This window comes from Entelurus aequoreus, linkage group LG27 (genome assembly GCF_033978785.1).
Source record: "Entelurus aequoreus isolate RoL-2023_Sb linkage group LG27, RoL_Eaeq_v1.1, whole genome shotgun sequence".
NCBI lineage: Eukaryota > Metazoa > Chordata > Actinopteri > Syngnathiformes > Syngnathidae > Entelurus > Entelurus aequoreus.
In genome coordinates this window covers 2,714,748-2,724,747 of record NC_084757.1, presented here as the reverse complement: position 1 = coordinate 2,724,747, position 10,000 = coordinate 2,714,748, and the positions used below count along the sequence as shown (strand labels likewise).

Genomic DNA, 10,000 nt, shown 5'->3' with positions numbered 1-10,000 from the left:
CACTCAATTTTTATACACTGGTTTTTTTTACACTGATTTTTTTCACACTGAATTTTAAAACACTGATTTTTTTTAACACTGAATTTGTATACACTAATTTTTTTTACACTGACTTTTTTTACACTGATCTTTTTACACTGATTTTTTATACACTTTTTTTTTTTACACTGAATTTTTATGCACTCAATTTTTATACACTGGGGGTTTTTTTACACTGAATTTTAAAGCACAGATTTTTTTTAGCACTGAATTTTTATACAATGATCATTTTACCCTGACTTTTTTTACACTGATTTTTTTACACTGAATTTCAAAACACAGATTTTTTTTTTTAACACTGATTTTTTTACACTATAGTTTTATGCACTCAATTTTTAAACACTGGGGTTTTGTTTTTTTTGTTTTTTTTTATAGATTTTTACACTGAATTTGTATACACTGATTTTTTTCACACTGAATTCTTATACACTGATTCTTTACACTGAATTTTAAAACACTGATATTTGTATACACTGATGTCTTACACTGAATTCTTATACACTGATTTTTTACACTGAATTTTAAAACACTGATTTTTTTTAACAATTAATTTGTATACACTGCAGTTTTACACATAATTTTTAGACTGATTTTTTTACACTGACCTTTTTTTACACTGAATATTTATCCACTGATTTTTTTATGCACTCAATTTTTATACATTGGATTTTTATACACTGATTTTTTTCAAACTGAATTTGTATACACTGATTTTTTTACACTGACTTTTTGTTACACTGAATTTTAAAACACTGATTTTTTAACACTGAATGTGTATACACTGAAGTTTTACACATCATTTTTAGACTGATTTTTTTAACACTAAATTTGTATGCCCAGATTTTTTTACACTGAATATTTATACACTGATTTTTTTACACATATTTTTACACATAATTTTTATGCACTGATTTTTTTACACACTGAATTTTTTACGCAGATTTTTTTTTTACACTAAATTTTAAAACCGTTTTTTTTTTTTTAACACTGAATTGTGTAGACTGATTTTTTTTACAATGACGTTTTTTTTACACATAATTTTTACACACTGATTATTTATACACTGTTTTTTCTTACACTGACTTTTAAAACACTGACTTTGTTCAATGAAAGCAAAATTGGATGTAAAAAAAAAAAAAAAAATTCAGTTCCTAAAATTACCACGCACAAAATTCAGTGTCAAAAAACAGCTTTGGTAATAAAGACACAATTACGACGTCAAACGTGACACACCGTGCCAGCAACTTGAGGGTTCCAGGTTCGATCCCCGTTTCCGCCATCCGGGTCACTGCCGTTGTGTCCTTGGGCAAGACACTTTAGCCAGTGCCGCCCACTCTGGTTGAAATGTCGCTTAAAGTTGTCGGATCACGGGGTTCACTATGTAGAGAAAAGCGCTATATAAATATCATTCACTTTAACAGGCCTAATTTCCCACTTTTGCTAACAGTTTAGTCAACAATTTGTCCCCAAAGTAGTTTTCTCGTCCTCGCTGCTGCTTTCTAGTTTCTCGCCGTGTGCCAGCGTGAGGATTCTCTCGGCGGCGACAGAAGCCTGCTTGTTTCGCTTCCATTTTTTTTTTACATTTTTTTTTGGGGCAGCGGTTCACGTGAGGCGACCTCCCCCTCCCCCCCGCCAGGCTCGGCGCTCGCTCGCCTGCCTCGTTGAGACAGCTCCAGTGAGGCTTGCAAGATCAGCGTGCGTGCGAGCCCATGTGACGCCGCCGGCCGCTCACGTTGCTAGATTTCATCTGCCAGCGAGTGTGTGACCTCGGGAGTGCGCACGCACACACACACACACACCTGTTCCCTCCCACTTCCTCCCCTCGCCTCAACCCGCTCCCCTAAAAAGGCGTAACCTACACCGGGTCGGCCCCGCCCCCTCCACCGGGGTGGGGGGCGGGGCTGTGAAGGCCTGAGCGCTAATGCTTAGTGGCGCGGGATCGCCTCTCAGATTGCTGTTTGCTGACATTGGGATTAAAGGCGGGGGTGAGGAGATTGAAACGATGACATCCGTCATCCCGCCAGGCGACCGGGGGCCACGGCGCTGTCAGGCGGCGATCCCAAACGGCGGAGTAGATTAACCTACGGGGGCCGACTCGCTAGCTTCTCACTTGTCTCCCGGTGTGTTTGCAATTGTGGCTACGTGACTTATTGTAGGTGCATGACAAAGGCAAAGTATATTTGGATAAAAACGACACCATTGCAGCGGCACAGGACAGGAGTCTGCAACCTTTCATGACACAACATTTCAATAAATAATGGCTATTTAAGTTGAATTCATTTTATTTAGTTTATTTTAATGTTAACGTTGTTATTTTGGAGAGTTCTGTGATCTTGTTGCCAAGCAATTATAATGTTTGATAGCAGTCAACATCCGGTAAGCTAGCAATTTCAAAGGCAAAGTATATTTGGATAAAAACGACACCATTGCAGCGGCACAGGACAGGAGTCTGCAACCTTTCATGACACAACATTTCAAAAAATAATGCCTATTTAAGTTGAATTCATTTTATTTAGTTTATTTTAATGTTACCGTTGTTATTTTGGAGAGTTCTGTGATCTTGTAGTCTAAAAATGAAACGGTCGATATTGATGATTATTAGGACACCACACTTTGATTCTTAGGGGTAACGATTTGATTCAGGATCGATTCTCGATTCAAAATCAATACTTTTTAATAACAGCAGGTGCCAGTTCCATGATGAACTACATTCCTCCAAAATTTATAAACAGCTGTGATACATTTCTGTATTACTCAAAATAAAACTGGTTTTGTTTCATAAAATTCTAAATTCAAAAATGTATTTTTGATAATTTTTTTTCAATGAATTAAGATTTGTTACAAATAATCATCGCAATTAATTCGAAAACGATTTATTTATTTTTTTACACCTAATTATTGATATTTTATGACCTTTCAAAATAAGGACCAGGAAGAAAAATTTATTAAATGTAACAATGTAAACAAAATATTAAAAATCTAACGTATTTTAATATTTTTTGTCGATTGAAATGTACGCCACACCCCCTACGAATCATCTTTTGTTGCCAAGCGATTGTAATGTTTGTTAGCAGTCAACATCCGGTAAGCTAGCAATTTCAAAGGCAAAGTATATTTGGATAAAAACGACACCATTGCAGCGGCACAGGACAGGAGTCTGCAACCTTTCATGACACAACATTTCAATTAATTATGGCTATTTAATTTCAATTCATTTTATTTAGTTTATTTTAATGTTACCGTTGTTATTTTGGAGAGTTCTGTGATCTTGTAGTCTAAAAATATAACGGTCGATATCGATGATTATTAGGGCACCACACTTTGATTCTTGGGGGTAACGATTTGATTCAGGATCGATTCTCGATTCAAAATCAATACTTTTTAATAACAGCAGGTGCCAGTTCCATGATGAACTACCTTCCTCCAAAAATGATAAACAGCTGTTTTATGTATTACTCAAAAGAAAACTGTTTTTGTTTCATAAAATTCTAAATTCAAACATTTATTTTTGATAATTTTTTTTCAATCGATTAAGATTTGTTACAAATAATATTCGCGATTAATTCGAAAATCTATTAATTTTTTTACACCTAATTATTGATAATTTATGACCTTTCAAAATAAGGACCAGGAAGAAAAATGTATCAAATGTAACAATGTAAACAAAATATTAAAAATCTAACGTATTTTAATATTTTTTGTCGATTGAAATGTACGCCACACCCCCTACGAATCATCTTTTGTTGCCAAGCGATTATAATGTTTGTTAGCAGTCAACATCCGGTAAGCTAACAATTTCAAAGGCAAAGTATATTTGGATAAAAACGACACCATTGCAGCGGCACAGGACAGGAGTCTGCAACCTTTCATGACACAACATTTAAAAAAATAATGCCTATTTAAGTTGAATTCATTTTATTTAGTTTATTTTAATGTTACCGTTGTTATTTTGGAGAGTTCTGTGATCTTGTAGTCTAAAAATATAACGGTCGATATCGGTGGTTATTAGGGAACCACACGATACCATTCCATTCTTGGGGGTAACGATTTGATTCAGGATCGATTCACGATTCAAAATCAATACTTTTTAATGACAGCAGGTGCCAGTTCCATGATGAACTACCTTCCTCCAAAAATGATAAACAGCTGTTTTATGTATTACTCAAAAGAAAACTGTTTTTGTTTCATAAAATTCTAAATTCAAACATTTATTTTTGATAATATTTTTTCAATCGATTAAGATTTGTTACAAATAATAATCGCGATTAATTCGAAAATCTATTAATTTTTTTACACCTAATTATTGATATTTTATGACCTTTCAAAATAAGGACCAGGAAGAAAAATGTATTAAATGTAACAATGTAAACAAAATATTAAAAATCTAACGTATTTTAATATTTTTTGTCGATTGAAATGTACGCCACACCCTCTACGAATCATCTTTAGTTGCCAAGCGATTATAATGTTTGTTAGCGGTCAACATCCGGTAAGCTAGCAATTTCAAAGGCAAAGTATATTTGGATAAAAACGACACCATTGCTGCGGCACAGCACAGGAGTCTGCAACCTTTCATGACACAACATTTCAATTAATAATGGCTATTTAATTTGAATTCATTTTATTTAGTTTGTTTTAATGTTAGCGTTGTTATTTTGGAGAGTTCTGTGATCTTGTAGTCTAAAAATATAACGGTCGATATCGATGGTTATTAGGGCACCACACAATAGCATTCCATTCTTGTGGGTAACGATATGATTCAGGATCGATTCTCGATTCAAAATCAACACTCTTTAATAACAGTTGTTGCCAGGTCCATGATGAACTACATTCCTCCAAAAACAATAAACAGCTGTGATACATTTCTGTATTACTCAAAAGAATACTGGTTTTGTTTCATAAAATTAGAAATTCAAAAAGAGGAATTTAATATTTTGAGTTGTGCATTTCATACTCATTTCTGTTCAACAATTCGTTTAATAAAATAAATATTCGCAGGTCAAATGTAGTGATTTTTACATCCAGCAGATGGCGGATGACCATTATAAAACGGCAGTGCAGTGTCACTACAGCTAGTGAGTGTGCCACACACTCCCCTAGGCGTCACTTACCCATCACTACATAAAAGTGATGTTAAATGTAATTTTGTAGTCATTTTTATGTTTTTCCACATTGATTCTTGCACGTCAATTTGTTTAATAAAAAAATATATACATATATTATTTGCAGGTTAAATGTAGTGACTTTTACATCCAGCAGATGGCGGATGACCATTATAAACCAGCAGTGCAGTGTCACTACAGTTAGTGAGTGTGCCACACACTCACTAGACGTCACTTACCCATCACTACTTAAAAGTGATGTTAAATGTAATTTTTTAGTGATTTTTATGTTTTTGATGAGATTTTTGCATGTAAAATTATCATAATTCTCTTTAAAACGTGTTTTCTGGAACCGATTAATTGAATTTACAGGAAAAATGGAAACAATGCTTGTATTTAAAATTTTCACTACTTAAAAGTGATGTTAAATGTAATTTATTCGTCATTTTTATGTTTTTCCACATTGATTCTTGCATGTAAATTTATTTAATTAAAACAATTTTTTTTAATATTTATTATTTGCAGGTCAAATGTAGTGATTTTTACATCCAGCAGATGGCAGATGACCATTATAAAACAGCAGTGCAGTGTCACTACAGCTAGTGAGTGTGCCACACACTCCCCATTGCTAGTCACTACTTAAAAGTGATGTTAAATGTCATTTACCCATCATTTTTATGTTTTGGATTAGATATTTGCATGTAAAATGATAATTATTCTCTTTAAAAAGTGTTTTCTGGAGCCCATTAATTGAATTTACAGGAAAAATGGAAACAATGCTTATATTTAAAATTTTCACTACTTAAAAGCTATGTTAAATGTAATTTATCCGTCATTTTTACGTTTTTCCACATTGATTCTTGCACGTAAATTTGTTTAAATGAAAAATATATATATTTGCAGGTCAAATGTAGTGATTTTTACATTCAGCAGATGACCATTATAAAACAGCAGCGCAGTTTCACTACAGCTAGTGAGTGTGCCACACACTCCCCATTGCTAGTCACTACTTAAAAGTGATGTTAAATGTCATTCACCCATCATTTTTATGTTTTGGATTAGATATTTGCATGCAAAATGATAATTATTCTCTTTAAAAGGTGCTTTCTGGAGCCGATTAATTGAATTTACACGAAAAATGGAAACAATGCTTATATTTAAAATTTTCACTGCTTAAAAGTGATGTTGAATGTAATTTATTCGTCATTTTTATGTTTTTCCACATTGATTCTTGCATGTAAATTTGTTTAACTAAAAAAATAATTACTTTTGCAGGTCAAATGTAGTGATTTTTACATCCAGCAGATGACCATTATAAAACATCAGCGCCGTGTCACTACAGCTAGTGAGTGTGCCACTTACTCGTCACTACTTAAAAGTGACGTTTACCCATCATTTTTATGTTTTTGATGAGATTTCTGCATGTAAAATGATCATTATTCTCTTTAAAAGGTGTTTTCTGGAGCCGATTAATTGAATTTACAGGAAAAATGGAAACAATGCTTATATTTAAAATTTTCACTACTTGAAAGTGATGTTAAATGTAATTTATCCGTAATTTTTAAGTTTTTCCACATTGATTCTTGCACGTAAGTTTGTTTAATTGAAATATACCGGTATATATATTTGCAGGTCAAATGTAGTGATTTTTTACATCCAGCAGATGGCAGATGACCATTATAAAACATCAGCGCCGTGTTACTACAGCTAGTGAGTGCGCCACTTACTCGTCACTACTTAAAAGTGATGTTAAATGTCATTTACCCATCATTTTTATGTTTTTGATTAGATTTTTGCATGTAAAATGATCATTATTCTCTTTAAAAGGTGCTTTCTGGAGCCCATTCATTGAATTTACAGGAAAAATGGAAACAATGCTTATATTTAAATTTTACTACTTAAAAGCTATGTTAAATGTAATATATCCGTCATTTTTGTGTTTTTCCACATTGATTCTTGCACGTAAATTTGTTTAATTGAAAAATATATATATTTGCAGGTCAAATGTAGTGATTTTTTACATCTAGCAGATGGCAGATGACCATTATAAAACATCAGCGCCGTGTCACTACAGCTAGTGAGTGTGCCACTTACTCGTCACTACTTAAAAGTGATGTTTACCCATCTTTTTTATGTTTTTGATGAGATTTTTGCATGTAAAATGATCATTATTCTCTTTAAAAGGTGCTTTCTGGAGCCCATTAATTGAATTTACAGGAAAAATGGAAACCATGCTTATATTTAAAATTTTCACTACTTAAAAGCTATGTTCAATGTAATTTATCCGTCATTTTTGTGTTTTTCCACATTGATTCTTGCACGTAAATTTGTTTAATTGAAAAATATATATATTTGCAGGTCAAATGTAGTGATTTTTTACATCCAGCAGATGGCCATTATAAAACAGCAGTGCAGTGTCACTACAGCTAGTGAGTGTGCCACTTACTCGTCACTACTTAAAAGTGATGTTTACCCATCATTTTTATGTTTTTGATGAGATTTCTGCATGTAAAACGATCATTATTCTCTTTAAAAGGTGCTTTCTGGGGCCCATTAATTAAATTTACAGGAAAAATGGAAACCATGCTTATATTTAAAATTTTCACTACTTAAAAGCTATGTTAAATGTAATTTATCCGTCAATTTTACGTTTTTTCCACGTTGATTCTTGCACGTAAATTTGTTTAATTGAAAAATATATATATTTGCAGGTCAAATGTAGTGATTTTTTACATCCAGCAGATGGCCATTATAAAACATCAGCGCCGTGTCACTACAGCTAGTGAGTGTGCCACTTACTCGTCACTACTTAAAAGTGACGTTTACCCATCTTTTTTATGTTTTTGATGAGATTTTTGCATGTAAAATGATCATTATTCTCTTTAAAAGGTGCTTTCTGGAGCCCATTAATTGAATTTACAGGAAAAATGGAAACAATGCTTATATTTAAAATTTTCACTACTTGAAAGTGATGTTAAATGTAATTTATCCGTAATGTTTACGTTTTTTCCACATTGATTCTTGCACGTAAGTTTGTTTAATTGAAAAATATATATATTTGCAGGTCAAATGTAGTGATTTTTACATCCAGCAGATGGCAGATGACCATTATAAAACAGCAGCGCAGTGTCACTACAGCTAGTGAGTGTGCCACACACTCCCCATTGCACGTCACTACTTAAAAGTGATGTTAAATGTCATTTACCCATCATTTTTATATTTTTGATTAGATTTTTGCATGTAAAATGATCATTATTCTCTTTAAAAGGTGTTTTCTGGAGCCGATTAATTGAATTTACAGGAAAAATGGAAACAATGCTTATATTTAAAATTTTCACTACTTAAAAGTGATGTAAAATGTAATTTATTCGTAATTTTTATGTTTTTCCACATTGATTCTTGCACGTAAATTTGTTTAACTAAAAAAATAATTACTTTTGCAGATCAAATGTAGTGATTTTTACATCCAGCAGATGACCATTATAAAACATCGGCGCCGTGTCACTACAGCTAGTGAGTGTGCCACTTACTCGTCACTACTTAAAAGTGACGTTTACCCATCATTTTTATGTTTTTGATGAGATTTTTGCATGTAAAATTATCATTATTCTCTTTAAAAGGTGTTTTCTGGAGCCCATTATTTGAATTTACAGGAAAAATGGAAACAATGCTTATATTTAGAATTTTCACTACTTAAAAGCTATGTTAAATGTAATGTATCCGTCATTTTTACGTTTTTCCACATTGATTCTCGCACGTAAATTTGTTTAATTGAAAAATATATATATTTGCGGTTGAAAGGTAGTGATTTTTTACATCCAGCAGATGGCAGATGACCGTTATAAAACAGCAGCGCCGTGTCACTACAGCTAGTGAGTGTGCCACTTACTCGTCACTACTTAAAAGTGACGTTTACCCATCATTTTTATGTTTTTGATGAGATTTCTGCATGTAAAATGATCATTATTCTCTTTAAAAGGTGCTTTCTGGAGCCCATTAATTAAATTTACAGGAAAAACGGAAACAATGCTTTCAATTTTCAACAGGCGTGCTTTTACGTGAAACCCTTCCAAGGACGTTGGAGGTCTCGAGCATCGCCTCCTGGTGGAGAGAACGCGTCGGTCCACGCGGCAAACTTTAGTCAGCTCCGGTGCGGCGCTCCAGACTGACTTTGCCGTCGGGCTTTGCAAGGATTGCGCCAGCGCGACTGTATTCTTTGGTAACACGGCGGCGGGGAAAAAGTTTGCTCTCCCACAAGAAAGTTGCGTGCGCTCCCTTCTTTACACGCGGCATCTTTGATTTGCCACCATGTAAGATCAAATTGAGCAGCGAGCGAGCTCCCTCTCCGCCTTTCATGCCGCCCGGATATCACCGTGCGGAGGAGAAAGACAAAAGAGTGGGAGAACTCTGAAGGTTTTCTGCCACTCATCGCCCCCAAACAAGCAGCAGCCATACATTAACAATCAATTATTAATGTGCGAGAGTCAGGCCCTCTTTAATCTTCGCCTTTTATCCAATTAGACGGCGACGGCGCTCACAGGGAATGTGCTTCTTTTCCACACCCAGAAGAAGAAAAGAAAAAAGAGAAAGGAAAGAAGAAAAGATTTTGTCTTTTGCTTCTTTCTTGACTTTCCATGCAGCTCACAAGCGACACTTCTGAGGCAGCGGGAATGAAAGCCGAGCCCCGCCCCCTCGCCATCACGCCACCTGTTTGAAGTCAGGATATTAAGACTTGCACTGGGAGACCTCCTCATGATTCCTTCATGCGCCTCGTCTTCTTCTTGAGTATTTGGGCCGCTCTCCGCCGGGGTAAATAGTCACGCCAAATGATTCACGTGGAACGTGAACGTGTCTCGCCG

At 34.4% G+C, this 10,000-nt stretch overlaps 1 protein-coding gene and 1 long non-coding RNA gene across 2 annotated transcripts in view; one reads left to right on the top strand and one right to left on the bottom strand.

Annotated features, from left to right (window-relative positions):
* The window catches only part of LOC133644198 (lipoma-preferred partner homolog), a 214,474-nt gene that overhangs the window by 150,541 nt on the left and 53,933 nt on the right, over positions 1 to 10,000 (top strand). The window lies entirely within an intron of this gene.
* The window catches only part of LOC133644200 (uncharacterized), a 95,233-nt gene continuing 86,212 nt past the window's right edge, over positions 980 to 10,000 (bottom strand). Inside the window, exon 3 of the long non-coding RNA XR_009824739.1 lies at positions 980 to 1,416. This is a non-coding gene — a long non-coding RNA (uncharacterized LOC133644200). The remainder of the gene's footprint in view (positions 1,417 to 10,000) is intronic.